Source organism: Amblyomma mixtum, chromosome 1 (genome assembly GCF_055824585.1).
Source record: "Amblyomma mixtum isolate Tamu chromosome 1, ASM5582458v1, whole genome shotgun sequence".
Taxonomy (NCBI): Eukaryota; Metazoa; Arthropoda; class Arachnida; order Ixodida; family Ixodidae; genus Amblyomma; species Amblyomma mixtum.
Window position 1 is genome coordinate 325,235,531 of NC_143012.1, and position 18,329 is coordinate 325,253,859.

The following is an 18,329-nucleotide window of genomic DNA, read 5'->3' on the forward strand; positions in this document are numbered from 1 at the left end:
GTGTGTGTGTATGGCGGCGGGGGCGGCCTCGGCGTTTCCCCGCGGTGGCGGAGAAAGACGACTCATTAACTCGTTCCTTCCCAAACGTTTCACCGGCGTCGGGCTTGTTTGTGCGGCCACGTGAGCTCGACGAGCAAGCGGGGAGGGTGGTGGCAGAACAGCAAGGGAGGTGCTCTGGGGAAAGGGGTATCGCTCTCAATCATGGCGCAGCGGATTTCCGGAGGTCGCCGTCGGTACAATGATGCTTCTATGCCGTCGCGCCCCAAATTAGTGGCTGCCGCAGTGGTGGCGGTGTTGCTGAGAACGGCGGCCTCTTGCTCATTGGCTTGCAGCGACGGTGCAACGCGCTTCTTTCACTAGCTCGTTATTTCTGCTGTCTCTTCCTCCTTCGTTCTATTCGCTTGTTTTCTAGTTTCCGCGGATTCTTCTTTCATGCGTTTTTCCTCGGCGTGTCGTGGGAACGGAGATTCTGTTCACGGCGTCTGTCTCGCGCTAATCACCCGTCTGCGGCTCAGCGGTGACGCTTCCTTAGTTTACAGAGAGGGCTGAGGCGCCTTAAAACAAGCACTAGAAGGAAACAAGACAAAAACGCATCTAAACAATACAGCGAAGTTCACCAGTGAGCCGTTGCCGCAGCCTCGCTTCAACGAAATGCCGGCCAAAAGAGGGAAACTTTTCGGAGCGAACCGACCATGCGCCCATGAATATCCAGCGCGCTCCGGAATAGCATATCAATTCACTGAGCTCAGATGTCTTACTCGAGCGATAGCACCGGCATCAACCGCAACAAAAAGCAATTAAAAGAGCAGCGTAAAGCCAGTGATGTATCACTCTTCGCACTCACGTAACATGAAGGAAGAATGAAACGGGAAAAAAAAAGTAAAGTCTCTGTGTTAGCGGGTGGGTCTCGGGTCGCAGAACACTGTTGCGTAACCCAACCCCCCCTCTCCCAAAGCTTTCTTGCGAGTCTTCCTGCCAAGCGCGGTTTCTCCCCACCGCCCGCACCTTCCCAAATTTAGTTCCATTTCACGCTTTAAGACCCATTTCACAGCGTACGAACGTGAGCAGAGGCACGTTGCTCGTTGCACGATATTATAAACGCTGCGAGGAAAAACGCCTGCCCGCTGAGTTCCGCTAGGCGTGAGAGGAGCGCAAACCGCCGACAAGTGAGCGCGTTGCCTGCGAGGCGTGCGGAATCGTGGCTGGGCTTCCAGCCGCTTGGCGAAGCGAGAGACGTTCCCGTCATGACTTCGCAAAGCTGCGGCGCTTCCTAGAGCTTGCTCACCAATGAGCACTTTGGAGTGTTTCTGCACGCAATTCGTGACCAGGAGCTGCTGCCAGGGCGCGCTTGGAGCTGGAAAGTGGAGCTAGGTAAATGAGGTGTTAAGCTGCCGTACCGTACGGATCACGCTCGCATGGCAGAAAAAAAAGGCGCAGCAGAATTTCACCACAGCCAACTAACTTAATAGTTAGGGGGACAGTGATGCCATGAGAAGAAGATGGTGATGTGCTTTACAAGAACGATGTTTAAAGTGAACTAACGTAAATGCAGAAACATACAGACATTATGTAACCTCAGAAACAGCACGCAACTATAGCTACACATGCTTATTTCACAGTTGCGCAACCAAGAACTGTAAGCTTAGGAGTTATTTACTTGCGTCACTGCTTTCCTAATACATATCCATTTTGTAAACTGAGGCATCGAGCGTTCAAAGAATCCAGCGTGAACAAAGAGTGCATGCTGTTTCCTCCGCATGCACGAACTGCGTCCCTTACCCTTCCTCGCAGCCAATCACACGAAGGACCCTTCTGCTTGGCGGCTTTCGCAAGAAGTCTAGGCCTTAATTATGACTACGTAATTTCAATAAAAGCACTCTATTATCTCCTTCGTGATTGTTATATATTCAAGGCATCTGCAATGTTCTCTCCATTTACGAACCACCGTTTATAGCACATCATTGTTGTCCCTGTCTGATTTACGCACGGGGCGACAGTAATTGCAGCAGTTGTCCAGCGACTCAGTTGCGTAAGAAGCGGCAATGCTTTTAGGCAGTGAACACCCGCCAGTTCTGCACGAAGGCTGTCAGTTTCTTCAGCGTAATTTTTGCTGCATTTAACGTCAGCGCCTCCTCTTTACTGCACGCTGATTTCTGTTCAAACTACAGTTCGCTCAAGCGCTCTATCATTACGCGTCAGATGCACGCGCAACAGCGTAATTCAACAGTGCCCGGTATTCTTATCCCATATTATCATCTTATTGTATTCTCTCGAAAACGCTTTCATGCCACCCCAATCTAAGCTGTTACCTAAATAAAGCCGATGTTTTCTTGCCTGCACTGCGGGGGTTGTTTGATAATCGCTACGTCAACTGCCAGCAGGGCGACACGAAACAGAAAAGAGACAATGTTATGTCAGAGGGATCCCGAACAGTCCTATTGCGGAAAGAAAGCCTATGAATGTGGTCGCACTCCACGGGTGTCTCCGCCTGCAAGCTCGCCCAAGAGAATGACATAAAACATCTAAATCCGGAGCAAAACTACATAAAAGAGAGCGAATGTGATCAAAATGTATGGACGAAAGACACCTTCGTTGAGAGAAAGAAAAAAGCCCTCAAAGGACCGAAATCGGCAAAGTTAATTGCTGAGAAGATGGAGAAGGTAACTTGCTTACGCTGAAAAGAGACACAGCAAACTTTGAGAGGGAGAGAGTAGTAAAGACGCTCCGTCTACTTCGGAGCATGTAAACGCGTACATACACTCACACAAGGATATCTATGCGGTCAAGCGGCAGAGAGCTTGTCGCTTCTTTTAAATCTTTGCCGCGCCGCTGGCCCGCCGAAACTAACGACACATCCTTATGCGTTGTATATTACCCACATAACGACAGGCACCATTCTCGCACTACGTCGTGCCGTCGCCCCTCTCTTGTAAACCCCACATGCGAGTCTGTTAGCAGGGGCGGAAGCGCGAATCCACCAACGCCGTAATACCTGGCCGAGAGTCTCAGGGTCCTTTTCGTTCGGGGTAAACAGGTTGTCACTGCCTTTTACAGCGCTCTCCTGACAGCTGCAAGCACACGTGGAGCTGTTATAGCCTTAAAAAAGCGTCCCAGCCAGCGCCCGGAGTACAAGCGACGACCACTTTCACGCTTCCCGCTGTAAATGTCCCCTTTTATGCACGCAAAAGCCTGATAGCGGTGACACCGCCGCACTTCTCTACCTTCTCCGCAAATATATGTTGCGGCTTTTTTTTTTTTTTTTTTGCCCAGTTCTGTTTTAGAACGTACAACCGCTCCGTAGCTGCTGCCAACAACTCAGGCACCGTCACCCAGGTTCTGTTGCGTGCAGATGATCGCAGGAGATGATCGATGTAAGGAACGTTAATGCCTGCATTTCAAAAAAACTTATGACCATGTTGGCTTTTTTACGGAGGCGATAATGCACTCAGTCCAGAAGAGCTTTCATGTTCTTAAAGCTTCGTGTTTGTAGCAGCGTGGACGCACAAGTCGCGTTTTTTTTCTTCTTTTTTTGAAAGGACACGGAGTGCACAAAAATGCAGCTCTCTTAATTGCGCTAAGTGCAAAGCACTTAGGCCGGTTTTTCTCAGAGGACAGCTAGCCTGATTATCGAACATGTAAGGAAGATTCATATTTTCTACCTTCGCCGACATAGACGCTGATTCTACGAGAAGAAACGAGACGAAAATGTAAAGAAGAGAGAGACCCGGCGTTGGCAAGCACTTTGTTAATTACGCTGGCACTAATGGCTTGCGACACTGCCGCCCTATTAAGTGCTAAAACAAGACCTCCGCGAACGCAGTCATGCGGTTCGGGTTGCGTAATTATGCATCGTCGTCGGCTCCCGCGACCCCGCACGCGCTCGCCCCGATGAGCGTCATTACGCGATCAAATGCTTACGTGAGCCAAATGCTGCTTCTTACGAAATTAGAGACTCATTGGATAGACTCCGGGACCACCTCGCTTGATAGCGTTGGCTGCATACGCAGAACGAATGAGCCAAGGGGAAAGAGCACTCACCTGAATTCTGTGACGACGTTTGTACCAAGGGTGGGCAGCAGCAGCCAGCAACTCGCTGTCACTGGTGGTGTCGTTGGTACAGTTGGCCCGAGCGTTCCTTGTCTCTCCGAGCAGCGTTTGTCCTGAGGTCACAAACACCTCGAACTCTCCGGAACCACTGGGTATGACGCACTTTCAAATCCAAGAACGGAAGCGCGCGCTCTGACAGCGAACGCCGCGTGAAATCGAAACCGAACCGCAATCTTCACAGAGCGCCCGGAAGCGACCGCAGATCGCCGACTATGAACCTCGCCCGAGAACCTCGGAGGGATCAGGTTGAGTCACACGGAGTTCCGACGCAGCACATCATTCTCGCGACAAAGGACTGCTTTCGTACGAGCTGCTCAGAGGCAGGTCTTCGCAGCGACGGGACGAGCACGGCACGGCGGAGCCGCTCAGCTCTTCGATCGCGCGGAGCACCGACGTAGCACCCGCTAGCAAGGTTCGAGCGCGACTGGGGGGCGCGCCAGTGGAGCCGTTTTGCCGCGGCGCGCGAGAGAGCGACGCGACGCGCGCTCTCACGAGCGCCGGAAGTGACGGAGTGAGACGCAACTTCCGGGTGTACGTTTTGCGAGGGAGAAAGGGCAGCTGCCGGCGATACGGAGAGGCGTCGGAGCAGCTCAGCGCCGTGGGAGTGAATCGGACGGATCATTCAACGTTAGCGAGGGCGAGGGGCGCAGGGAGGTGGTTGGGAGGACGCCCGGGCCGCGACTTAACGCACGCCTCCCGCAATCAACATAAGAGGTTGGCGCTTTGTAGTTGGCTGCGGCTTTTATGGCGAGAGCTGTCTTTTTTTCATTGCTCTGTGCGTCATCTTTTTCCGCTGGCCCTTTTTTTTTTTTTTGCCAGCTGTCTCTGTCTTGGTATTTTACGTTTCGCGGACGGAGGGCTAGGTACAGCATTGGAGCCGGTGGCCGCAAAGAGGTAGTAGGTGTGCTAAGGAGCGAAGGCTGAACTGACAGGTCTGCAGACTGCTTACTTTACCCTGGCATAGTCAAGTGCATTTGGTTACAGGGCCTCGCGACAAGTTGCGGAACTTTATTTACTTTCATATTTTAAATAAATCTAAGTAAATTTTATTTTTATATCAGTCAATGACAGTTGCCACTCTTGTGTGAAGCGATGTCAATGTTTGTTTAGTGTGCATTTGTTTGCCAATTGCTGAAACTGGATATATTGTATTTTTTTTTTCGCCGCTGACTGCAAAAATGCCTGTTACATGCTCTGCTTGTTCCAAACCCGTGGACGGAAAGTGTTTGACTTGTTCCCGTTGCAAAAGTAGCTACCACTTTGGAAAGAGCTGTTCTGCTATCACGAAAAATGCTTTTTCAAAAATGTCGACTGCTAAGCGTGAAACCTGGACATGCCCATCATGCGAATCTAGTGCAAGGAATCACTCAGACTCAGATGATAGTGACGTTTCTTTTGGTCATGAATTCTCTGCAGTTAACAGCAAACTTGACCAACTGAGAGTTACGGTTGAAGCTCTCACAACTAAAGTGGAGGAACTGCTCCAATTTAAGGCAACAGGTGAAAAGATGGCTGAAACCGTCACTGAAATCCAAACGTCAATAGAGTTCCTTTCTAATAAATATGACTGTGTCATGTCTTCCCTAGAAGCGAACCAAGCTGAGTTAACTCAGCTACATGCCCGAGTGGAATCACTTTCTGAGACTGTTGTCGCTCAAGCTGAGCTGCTGGATCAATCAAGGTGCGCAGTTAATGATCTTGAACAGTACAGCAGGCGGTGCAACTTTGAAATACATGGCCTCCCAACCAACCCTAATGAGAATTTAGTTTCTTTCATGGGCGATCTAGCTCAGACACTAGAGTTTCCAGAATTTGAAGCGAATACAGTTGTTTCAATACACAGACTGCCGAAAAAGGACAGTTCGTCTCCCCCTATCCTTGTGCAGATGCGTGACGTGGCGTCTAAAGAAGTATGGCTTGCTCTACGGAAAAAGCTTCGCGATTTACCTACGGATGAGTCTCACCCTCGGCTGTATTTCAACGAAAATTTGACACGGACAAACAAGGAGCTTTTCCGATTGGCCAGGTCTAAGGGAAAATAAAAGCAATACAAATTTGTTTGGACACGTAACGGCAAAGTTCTGGCCAAGAAATCAGAAGAAGTGAAGACTGTTATCCGCATTGAGAAGATGTCTGACCTGGATAAGATCTGCTGAGCATGGGTGATCTCGAATTCCTTACATGTACAACATTTTCCGAAGTAACAAAATTTTTCACAAGTGACGCACAACCTGCTTTTTGCGCGACGCACGTTAATATCCGCAGTATCCGAAAGCACTGGGATGAATTCATGGCACTAACTTCACCTTCTCGTTCCAAATTTGACGTATTTGTACTGACGGAAATCAGTATTTCAGCCGATATTTTCAATCAGTATGCAATACCAGGTTACCAAGCAATTTCCTGTACCCGACCTGCTAGAAAAGGGGGTGGCGTCGCAGTTTTTGTGAGAGACAGTTGGACTGTCACAGAGCTAAATTCTGACTTCCAGCAAGCAGAAGTAGTAGCATTGCGTTTGAGCACGCCAGCTCTCTCTCTGATACTCTTTTCAGTATACCGACCCCCCTGCTTCAACGGCAGGCTCTTTTTGGCCGAACTTGACAACGCCCTCTCAGCCCACTCGCATGAAGATTATATCTGTGTTATAGGCGATGTTAACATAGATACCTTTCGCCCTTCTAGGGCTCTGGTCTCAGATTATCTTGATCTGTTATCAAAATGGGGACTGCAACCAACTATCCAGAAAGCTACGCGAGAAGAATTTCTGTCGGGGCAACTTGTCGTCTCTTGCATCGACCATATAAATATAAGAGCTCCGAATTCTGCCCTACAATCTGCTATCGTCGAAGCAAAGCTGTCAGACCACTACTTTGTCTGTTGTTCTTTAGCCCGGAAATCGAACCCTCCAACAGCAGATCGCGGTAAAAAAGAAATTTCCATCGGCGATCCCAAAATCTTTTACCGACTGGCATCGGCATACGATTGGGAAGTGTTCTTGGAAAACGTGCCCCCGAAAGACATTTATGATAAGCTTGTTGAGCTACTACAAGAGTTTAAGAAAGCGGCTACTCGCGTGGTTGAAATCAGGCAGCGCAATAAAGAAAACTCATGGATGACCTTAAAAATACTATCAGCTATAAAATAAAAAGATTTGCTCTAGGCCCAGTCGAAAAGGGCACCTGCATCTATCCTGCTACGGTCCAAGTTTAAGGTTGCAAGAAATAAAGTAAACGCAATGATTCGTCAGGCTAAAAGAGTACATTTTCGTAACAAGTTCAAGAATGAAGGCTCTGATACTAGAAAAACGTGGTCTTTGATTAACAATCTACGAGGTGTCAAAAGGCGTGGCAATGATGGCAAAGCTTTTGTGTCGTATTTCGGCACTGATGAAGAAAAAATAGCTAATGAATTCAACAGGTTCTTCTCGCAAGTTTCGGGCAGTGCGCAACAGAATCCCTTATTTTGTACTTTGAAGAACAGCACAGTTGAATCTGCACACCTACCTTTGCTAAGTGAGGATGACCTCTGTTCAATTATTTTTGGTCTTAAACGCAATAGATCTGTGGGAATAGATGGTATTTCAGTTGATGATTTGCGAACCTTGTTCGACATACTTAAAGGCGTGTTGCTGTCGCTGTTCAACAGCATTATCTCAAGCGGCATGATCCCGGTGAACATGAAAGCGGCTATAGTTACCCCAATTCACAAAGGTGGTGCACGTAATAGGTATGAGAATTATCGTCCTATTTCAGTCTTGCCCTATTTGACTCAAATATTAGAAAAACATCTACTGTTTACTATGACAAGTTTTTTAGATAAGCACAAAATCCTGTCACCGTGTCAATATGGTTTTGTACAAGGTAAAGGGACGGAAATGCTTTTGGAGGATTTTTCTGACATGCTAAATCGATCTTTTGAACGTAACCAAGTGGTGTGTACACTGTTTCTGGATGCCAGCAAGGCATCCACTGTGACAGCGTGTGTCACAGTGTGTTATTGTGTAAACTGTCCAGGTTAGGCTTCCGTGGAGTGTTTCTTTCGCTTTTGGAAAATTTTTTACTGCAGAGAACGCAATATGTCTCCATTGGCAGGGCAAAGAGCGCTTCTTTGTTAATTAAAGCTGGCGTTCCGCAAGGTTCTATAATTAGTCCCCTGTTATTTAACGTCTACGTGAATGACCTTTCAAACTTTGTTCCTGTAGGCCTGTACCAGTTCGCTGACGATACTGTACTTGTAACCCAGTCACCGAACTACTCTGACTCAATTTCTTCTCTTCAAGCTGCAGCAATAATTTCTATGGACTGGTTCTCAAACAACCTAATTAAAGTTAACAGCTCTAAGACTCAGCTTATATGCTTTCACAGCCCGATGAAGAAGGTAGATTTAAACCATCACCTTTTCTTGCACGGATCTGATTGTTCCCAATGTCAATGTGCACCCTTGAGCTATACACATACAGTGAAATACCTAGGATTATACTTTGACAGTGCTCTTTCATGGAATGATCACTTGTCCCACGTTTGTAAAAAGCTCCGAACCGTCTCCTGTGTGCTTTACAACATCAGGTACTACATGCCGCTTTCAATACGCAAAGCTATCGTAAACGCCCTTGGTTATAGCATACTGCGCTATGGCATAACGATATATGGTCACTGCGCAGTTCGCTGGAAGTGCAGGATTAATTCTCTCCTACGATCTTTATTAAAAAATATCGGCTATGATTTAGGCCTTCCCTCCAATTCTGATCTCTTTAAGGTATTTTCTCTACCTGATTTTGATTGCCTTTTGATGGAAACGATCGTCCTGAAACATTTTTGGCTTAGTGACTATAAGATTCCGTATGTTCCCACACGATCTCTTGGACCGAAGGAACCTTTCTGTATTCCCCGACGGTCTACAAGATATGGAAGGCGAGTAAGAGATTATTACGTTCCCTTTCACTTTAACAGGTTACCTCCAAGTGTTCGCCGGGCAAAAACTAAATACAAAATCAAAAAGATGCTGCGATACATTAATTATAGGGTTTACGACATCATGCATGTGCTTTACCACCTGTCAAGTAAATCTTGTGATTTCATTGGTTACTGCTGTATTTATTGCATTGATCAGAGGTATTGTCATGCCACTTTGGTTTTTCTTCCTTGCAATTTAATCTGATGAGGATTTTTTTTTCCTTCATGTAACATGAGTCTTGTGTCTACTTTGTTCTCACCATCATACTAATTTGATGTCCGTTATTTTGAATGTTTTTTTTTTTGTCTGTGTGTATATCTGCGCGGTTCCGCTGCCTGTCGGGCTCTGCCACTCAAGCCCTATGAGGCTTTGGCAGGCCGGATTTCTGTACATTTTTTTTTAATATTTGGCGCAATAAAGTATTAAAGTATTAAAGTTGTAAGGGATCGTTAGTGTACTCCGGGTCATCGGGACGCGGCTGGGAGCGCTCAAAGCGAAGCGTCTCCTTTCTCGGAACGCGGCCGCTCGCGTACGCGCCGGCAAGTACGGGTGTCCCCCCACCCGCGGTACCGATTCGCACACGTGCTGGCACGAATGTGTATTTGTGTTTGTTTTTATTTTTATTTTGTGGTGGAGAGAACGTTCTACTCCGCACATGCTGGCACGACCGTGCGTTTGTTTTTCTGGAAAGGGTGTTACCCTACGGTAGTTGGAGGGCTGACCATGCTCTCGATTAGCCAATGATATGAAGAATGTAGAATGATTGGGTGCTACGGAATGTGGGCCGGGCCTTTAGGGCTTTAAAACTGGGCCCTTGAGCCGGAAGCGGGGTTCTGCGCTAAAAAGAGATGCTACGCATCTTCGGCAACGCCGAGTAGGGGCCTCCCCTAGTATTAGCCAAATCCACCTTTTGTTGTTTGTCCTTGTGCCGTTAATTTGTCTCGAGTGTCTAAACTTCTATACGCTGTAAATATTGGTATATAAAACTTCAAGTATTCCTTTTTGTTATCCCTGTGTCTTCAAGTCTTCAAGTTGGAACAAACCGTCTCTGGCGGGGCACCTCTGGTGCAAAGAAGAAGAAGAAGAACCTGATCTTTACTAAAGTATTATGTGAATCATATTTCGTGTGGCTTTGTCCCCGCAACCGTTAGAAGGGACTGCTGCTGTATGAAAAAAAAAAACTCAAAATATAGAGAGGTGGTCTTTTTTTTTTTCTTGGACGTAATATAAAGGCAAGCTTTTTGTCCTATCATAAAAGTCCCTAAAATTGGATACCTGCTGCCTATACGTGGGGACCTTGGGGCGGCACTCTTGATCCCCCAAGGTCGACGAAGACGAGACGGGAGGCGCTGACTACTGACGCGGCGCAGCGACAGCGCAATTCGTTTATCACATTAAGAAAAAGGGGTGCCACTGCAAATCCTTTACTTCAGGTCACTTCCGGCGGACTGGTCTCGACAAAGCCACAGCATGTGACTGCTGCAGCCCGAGGCTAACTACTCGCTCCGGCCAGAGTGACGTCTCCTCAGGCGCCGCTGCATGGGCATCCCCCCCCCCCCCCTTTTTTTTTTTTCCTGAGTCTAAAGACGCAAGTGGAAGAGCAATCCCGACTGGGTGGTGCTATTGCTGAAACGACCGCCACTTGAGGCGGAAGGGCAACGGCACCTTCTTCTGTCGAAAGGGGTGGCTGACCTTCGAGCAACGTTTTTGCCTTCGAGCAAAGCGTGGAGGCGGGTTCAGCCTCTTCAGCAAAGGAGCTATGGGAACGCGTCCAGTGATGTCTGCTGTTGTAGGTGAAGGCTGTTGTCCGTTAACTTCAGTGAACTCGATTTGCATAGTTATGTTTCCTAATATAGGGGACCAGGCATCGACGTTCTCTTGAAAAGGACCAGACGACGAGGGCGTGCGATGTGCAGTGTGCTGTAGAGTACAAGGTGCGTGCTGTAAAATAAACCTGCAGAGCTCTCGATGAATTCCTTTGTCTTTCTAGCTCAACAGCAGCACACCGAGCTGTGGTAGAACGACGTGCCGCCTCTGTCAAAAGTAACTAATCAACGAGAAATCTTTGTTGGCCGTTGATATATTTGTCGATGCTAGAAGCGCGTCCCACCAGGCATCGGGTCCAGGAGCACCGCCGCAATGCCGAAGGAGGAAGGAACGTGGGCCGGAGACGGGGAGTAGGGGAAGAGAAGGAAAAAACTGTATTCACATATTTACATTATTTACATAGAGCGGGACTGAGAATGGCTCTCAGTGGAAGGGGAACGTCTTCGTCAACCGTAGTCGACTGGAGCTAGCAGGCTTCTCTCGGCCACACTCCCGGCCGAGTTAAATATCGTTCGGTTTCCCCAGATCCCTGGCTGGGGAATAATGGTCGACGAGCACTGTCCAATCCGATGGACCGAAGGGGACGTTCTTGTCACCACCCACGGCTGGGCAGGTGCGAGCTTTTCCACTCTCCCACAGCTGGGCCGATGAGAGGGGGAGAATGCTGACTCATCCAGCACTGCGGGAAAGGAATCTCCCTAAGTCCTCCAGCAGGGGAATGAACTTGCCTCCCCGCCGATTGCCCAGAACGCGAGTCGGGGACACAGAATTCTTCAATTATCCGCCAGCGTGACCGGCGCCGCCAGGTCGCCTCCGCATTCACGGTGGTTGCTCGGACAATAGCTCCTGGGCCTCGCCTGCCTTCGTCGCCGCTGCACTCTGCTCAAGGAATTTCGCTGGGATTACTGCTGACAATGGCCTTTGACATTCCTGCTACACTAATCCGCTGAGGCTCGGAGGGGCATTCCAAGCATCCCACTTCCCACCGCCGTCGCGGGGTTGTCGGCCTCGATGAATGTTCACGGTAGCTGCATGATCGGGCCCACGTGGTCCGAAGTGGTGGTACCAGGAATCCAGGAGCTGAATACCTCCCTCTTGTTCGTTTTCCACCTGTCATGAGGTTGCATGGGAGCACGTGCTTCATGAAGACCACTGCCTCTGGGCATGGCCTAAGTGGACACAGGTGTGACGGGAACACACAAAGAGAGTTAGGGGGGGGGGGGGGGGGGTGCAGAAACACAACAGCACGTCCGCCGCCCGAAGAGGTCTCGTAGTGGTTGCAGCCAACGCTGCTGCGCGCAGAGACCTGGAGTTGTGTCCGTTCGGCTTTTGGTCACAGCTGGGCCCAAAGGTACTTCTTGCTTCGTTGACAACTGTAACGAGCTCAACCAGCAAGGTACACAGCCCAACAAGCAGAAAGCGCCAAACCGACTTTAAGAACTGCCAAGCTGTTTTCGGTCGACAAAGTCTGTTTAGAGAAAATGAGCTGTAGCGTGAAATTTACGTCCTCCTCCGAAAGTTGACATGTTTGACCAAACCAGAATACACAGAGCTTGTTTAGCCAAAAGGGAGGAAAATTTCCAAAATTTTTGGGGGTGCCGTAGCACGGTGTATGTCACAGAAAGCCACCGCCCGTGAGAGCACAAAGGGAAGGTGGAGCTGCTGAACACACATACAAACAGATAAAAATGATTCTCGCTAAAGCAAAAGAACAATACAAATTTGCATAGCGGAATAACGTCTGGGGAGTCATGAAAGGGCATTACACGGGAAAGCTTCGGCTGAGGCCATCAGCGTTTCCATTACCTCGCACTTTACTGCAACGCATGTAAACTGAGTCCCGCAATGCCAAGCTCCAAAATTTCACTCTCATTTCGCATAGGAGAGTGTAATGAACAAAAGACAAAAACAAGCATTAACTCAATATGAGATTATGCGTCATATCCGCCCCTTGCGCGGCCGTGGTCCGACAGCTGCTTTAGCAGATAAGACATTACATAATGCTAGGAATTTCAGCTTGCATTTCTGTACAAGAGAGTTAAATGAACAAAAAGAAACAAGCAATAAACTGAATAGGATTATTCCTCGAAACCGTCTAGAAACAACGTTACGATTAGAGGAATTTACTGGTTCCTATTCTTCAGCCGCCCCCTGCGCGGCCGCGGTCCGATAGCTACTCTAGCAGGTGTAAAATTACACAAGGCTAGAAACTTCCGCTTGGGACCCTGCACTGTTCTTCGTCCAAGTCTCGCGGTTCTGAAGTTTAGCTGACGCTCAGAAAGCAGAATGCGAGAAGGGAGCGAACGAGTGCGAATGCCGTGCCAGCGAATCTGCCTTTCTCGGATTGGGTTCGCGCGTTGCGTCCCCTTAGCTTGTGTTCCCTTCAAGCGGCGCGTGCGAACTCTTGAGCGCTGAGGTGCCAAATTGGGGCGGGTAACCGGTTGTCCGGTTTTCTGTGCAGCAGTCAACATGAGGCGCACTTTCCTCTTCATTAACATTCCCCGTTTGGCCACCTCTATACGCTGCCGCTCTGTGGAAACCCTCGCTGTTGGTTTGCGGGGCGCGTCACTAGCCATTGCGGAACCGTCACAGGTTAAGTCGTCGGCGTTCGCCTCTTTGTCCGTTTGTGATCCAGCCTGCTCTGGCTCACTACCGTGAGAGTTTATAAGGCCTTCAGGGCCACGTTTGCCCTCTTCACCCGCGTGCTCTGCTGGCGCTGCGAATCCTGGAGCCTTCGAAATGGTAAGGACCTGCGCAGCATCATCTCCAAAACAAAGGCCTTTTTCTTTGGGCAGCATATCCAAGCGATTTGAGAAAATCGAGGGATACTGCAAAGGCAGGTTTTGGGAGACGGCTGCCTTGGTCAGACGCAGCTCGAGGGGGCTCTCGATCGCGACGCGGGCTGTAAGTTGGTCGTGTTCGATACCTTTCCTATCCTTATACTGGCGGTACAGCAGGCCAGAACGGAGCTGGAAAGGTATGTTCTTCCGTGACACACCTATGTCACTTTGGGGACTCAAGTTTCGTAGAGTCTGGTCTTTCTCTTGCTCAGCGGTGAACGTTTCTCTGTCCACACGAAGGAGTTCGAAAAAGCCATCTGAGTGGGGCAACACTAGATTTGTTTTCAGTTCCTCACCTAGCCCCAGCTCATCACTTGCGCCTGCTTCGGAAGACTCACTATAGCTTGCACTACTATCGGTGCTCTTTACCCCTGTGCTAAAAGTGAGTAAGTCCTGGGCTGGCTCGTCATTAGGTAGCGCGGAGCCGTCACGGGTTAAGTCGCCTGCGTTCGTCTCGTCGACAGTTTGCAATAAAGCCTGCCCTAGCTCATCACCGTGAGAATTTATCAGCTTCGGGCTTACAGGTTGAGGTTTGCCGTCTTCAACCACGTGCTCTGCTGGCGCCGCGACCTCACGAGCCTTCGAAATGGTAAGGACCTGCGCAGCATTATCTCCAAAACAAAGGCCCTTTTCTTTGGGCAGCATATCCAAGCGATTTGAGAAAATCGAGGGTTGCTGCTTAGGCAGGTTTTGGGAGACGGCTGCCTCGGTCAGACGCACCTCGAGCGGGCTCTCGATCGTGACGCGGGCAATGGGCAAAGACACACTGGTTTCAGTGGAGCATAACTCATTTTCGGGTGTTCGGTCGCGAGCGGCTGTCGTTCCCTTATCGTTGAACTGATCATTGTTTCGAGGCAGCGCTGAGGCGCATTCCTCGCTTACAATAGAACTTGCAGTTGCCGCTTTCAGCGCGCGACTGCTTTCTGGAGGACTACCTTTTTGCGCTGCTCCTACGCCTTTCTGGGTTGCAAGGGCAATCTCTGCGGCATCCCGCTTTTCAGCTAACGCTGCTCTCTTGCTTGGAGCGCCACAGTCGCTGTCAGGTGACTGACAACGACGCTCTGTGCCGCAGATGATCGCGTCAACTTCCCGACTGCCACTGTTCTCTACCTGCACCAGCGAAGGACCTCCTCTGGTTTCGTCATTTCGCTGACGTAAAACCTCATTGCAGCCTTCCTGGCGCGGTACCTCTGCCTTTAAATCAACAGATTGTGCCGCTGTTTCTGCTGAACTGGCAGTTCTTTCTGGGATTGACCCTGCCCTGTCACTGTTCTTCTGAGAAACTACGTTGTGCGTAGCTGACCAAGCGAGGCTCTTTGGCTGGTCACTGACGCACTGACGGGAGCGCGGCCCGCTGCTATCACTTCGGCTTTTAGACTCGGTCTGCACGCGAATTCCGAAGTATCGGAAGAGGGCACTTTTGGCTTTGTCGTAGTTTCTGGCATCCTCATCGGACAGTCGCGCTAATACGGCGCTGACATCGCAAGGAAGGATGGCCAGCAACATCATTGACCATTCGCCCTGATCTAGCTCCTCCTCCGTACATATGTGTTCAAAATTCGCGAGGAAAGTTCTGAAGCTCTCGCCTCTCTGAAAAGTCCTCAACCGATCTCGGGCCCTTTTCCGTCTGAGAAATTGAGTCGTACGTATGAGCTCCTGCTGCTCTCGTTTACGTAGTTCCTCGAGCTCAGCGCGTCTCTTACGGCATTGCTCCTGCCATTCTATTTCAACCCTGTCGGCCTTCTCCTTGCGTTCTTTTTCAACCCTAACGGCCTTCTCCTTGCGTTCCCTTTCAACCCTGTCGGCCTCCTCCTTAGCGTTCCTGATTCCCTCCTGAATGACTTCCCAGGTCTCCAAAATTTTGTCTCCCTCCTTAGCACCACATTCCCTAATAGCCTCAATCAGCTGCGGCTTTCTGTGACTCTTCCTGGCCTCAATACCCAGCTTTTCACACAGCAACATCAACTCTGGCTTCTTTAGCTTGCTCAAATCCATGGCAACTTCCGAACGAGGACTTTCAATACAAGCTGCTACGTGAAATGCATAAGCGAGCACGTGCAGAAAAACAATCTACAGGAAGTGATAAATTTCCAGAGTTATCAAGCCTGGCAGATTCTTAAAGAAAGTCAAGCGCTCACCACTGCTGAAGCCATATGTATCAGCAGCGCGAACACCACACAGGAAGAAGAAGGAGAAGAAGGTAAAGAGCGCTGAACTTCCAACTTTTATTTGAGCAAAAATTGAACCCGCACTTTTATACACATACCAGGTAAAATCGTGTTGGTCCCAATTAGATAGAACGCCTTGATTACCCCCTGGTGGGATTTTACCTGGTATGTGTATAAAAGTGCGGGTTCAATTTTTGCTCAAATAAAAGTTGGAAGTTCAGCGCTCTTTACCTTCTTCTCCTTCTTCTTCCTGTGTGGTGTTCGCGCTGCTGATACATATGGATCGCAACCAACTAGCCCGACAGATGGTGTTATGCTGAAGCCAGGACCAAGCGTGGAAGATCCCGCCGCTGCCAACCAGTTGATATGTTCGTCGATGCTAGAAGCGCGTCCCACCAGGCATCGGGTCCAGGAGCACCGCCGCAATGCCGAAGGAGGAAGGAACGTGGGCCGGAGACGGGGAGTAGGGGAAGAGAAGGAAAAAACTGTATTCACATATTTACATTATTTACATAGAGCGGGACTGAGAATGGCTCTCAGTGGAAGGGGAACGTCTTCGTCAACCGTAGTCGACTGGAGCTAGCAGGCTTCTCTCGGCCACACTCCCGGCCGAGTTAAATATCGTTCGGTTTCCCCAGATCCCTGGCTGGGGAATAATGGTCGACGAGCACTGTCCAATCCGATGGACCGAAGGGGACGTTCTTGTCACCACCCACGGCTGGGCAGGTGCGAGCTTTTCCACTCTCCCACAGCTGGGCCGATGAGAGGGGGAGAATGCTGACTCATCCAGCACTGCGGGAAAGGAATCTCCCGAAGTCCTCCAGCAGGGGAATGAACTTGCCTCCCCGCCGATTGCCCAGAACGCGAGTCGGGGACACAGAATTCTTCAATTATCCGCCAGCGTGACCGGCGCCGCCAGGTCGCCTCCGCATTCACGGTGGTTGCTCGGACAATAGCTCCTGGGCCTCGCCTGCCTTCGTCGCCGCTGCACTCTGCTCAAGGAATTTCGCTGGGATTACTGCTGACAATGGCCTTTGACATTCCTGCTACACTAATCCGCTGAGGCTCGGAGGGGCATTCCAAGCATCCCACTTCCCACCGCCGTCGCGGGGTTGTCGGCCTCGATGAATGTTCACGGTAGCTGCATGATCGGGCCCACGTGGTCCGAAGTGGTGGTACCAGGAATCCAGGAGCTGAATACCTCCCTCTTGTTCGTTTTCCACCTGTCATGAGGTTGCATGGGAGCACGTGCTTCATGAAGACCACTGCCTCTGGGCATGGCCTAAGTGGACACAGGTGTGACGGGAACACACAAAGAGAGTTAGGGGGGGGGGGGTGCAGAAACACAACACCGTGTACTCAGGCACTTATGGCAGCCCTTTAGCTCCGAATCTGTCCAGGTGTAAGGAGAACCCTTGTCCTTACCTTACGAGACTTTTTGGTCTTTAGGGGTGCCATAATGGTCCCAATGTACGGCTGCGCAGCAACAGCCGTTCCCTGGTAGCTTTTGGCAAATACGGTACGTACCTTGACGTGGCAAGGAGGTGATTCGAGCAATTCAAAAGCTTCGCTTCTAAATGTGCTCAAAGTGACAAGGGCACTGCTCAGTGACAAAGCAGCTGCAAACACTTTTAAACGGCCCCAGAGCAAATCACTCCCCGTTGCATACATGTGCGCTGTGCAAGGGCCTTTCATTTTATTGCATTTTGCCACGTCACATATGCGCATCATGCCATTGTAGATTGATGCAATGTTATTAGCAAACAAAGCTTTCTATTTTTTTCTCTAGTTTTCAGCCCTTTAGTCCTCTGTTTGAGAGGTGCAAGGCAGCCAGATCAAACTAAGTATGTTCAAGCTTATTGTTTGGCCGTCCTTGTTAGCCTTGAGTTGGGCACTGACGTTGTGCTCTACCGTTTCTTTTAACGCGAGAGTGTTAGTATCCCCGTGCTGGACAAAACTGTCCAGCGTTGGAGACGTCGACTGTTTGAAGATTCGAAGACGGAGCGGCCTGAACAATCGGTTGCTGCGGAAACAGAGGTGGGTCCCCAGATCACATGACCTTGTGGCAGGTGGCAGTTAAATTAATGATTACTCACGAGAGGTTGCTCGGCAAGAGCAACCTGGGCCACACGAGCCCCATTGATGGCAGCACCTGCTACACTGCGCCCGGAGGGGTAAAATACTCCCAACGATCTATGAATGTAAAGTCAAGAATTACCATTTCTGCATATATGGGCATTAACCCATTTACTCTATCCCGTAATACCCTTAAGGCGGAGCTTAAATGCGCCCTCCAGTTTTGTTTTTTGTTGTGGATGGTCAAGACTCTCGCATCTCGAGCTATATCCGCTTTAGCATCACTTAACAGATTTGATTTTTGGGTCATTTGCGGTCTATAAATAACTGAAGAACTGTCACAGGCGATGTCTTTTGG

The 18,329-nt window shown here is 49.6% G+C and overlaps 1 protein-coding gene across 1 annotated transcript in view; it reads right to left on the reverse strand.

Annotated features, from left to right (window-relative positions):
• The window catches only part of LOC149372777 (uncharacterized), a 78,129-nt gene extending 73,590 nt beyond the window's left edge, over positions 1 to 4,539 (reverse strand). The window contains exon 1 of the mRNA XM_089567320.1: positions 4,039 to 4,539. The gene's annotated coding sequence lies outside the window, so the exon portion shown is untranslated. The remainder of the gene's footprint in view (positions 1 to 4,038) is intronic.
• Between the last annotated feature and the right edge of the window lie 13,790 nt (positions 4,540 to 18,329).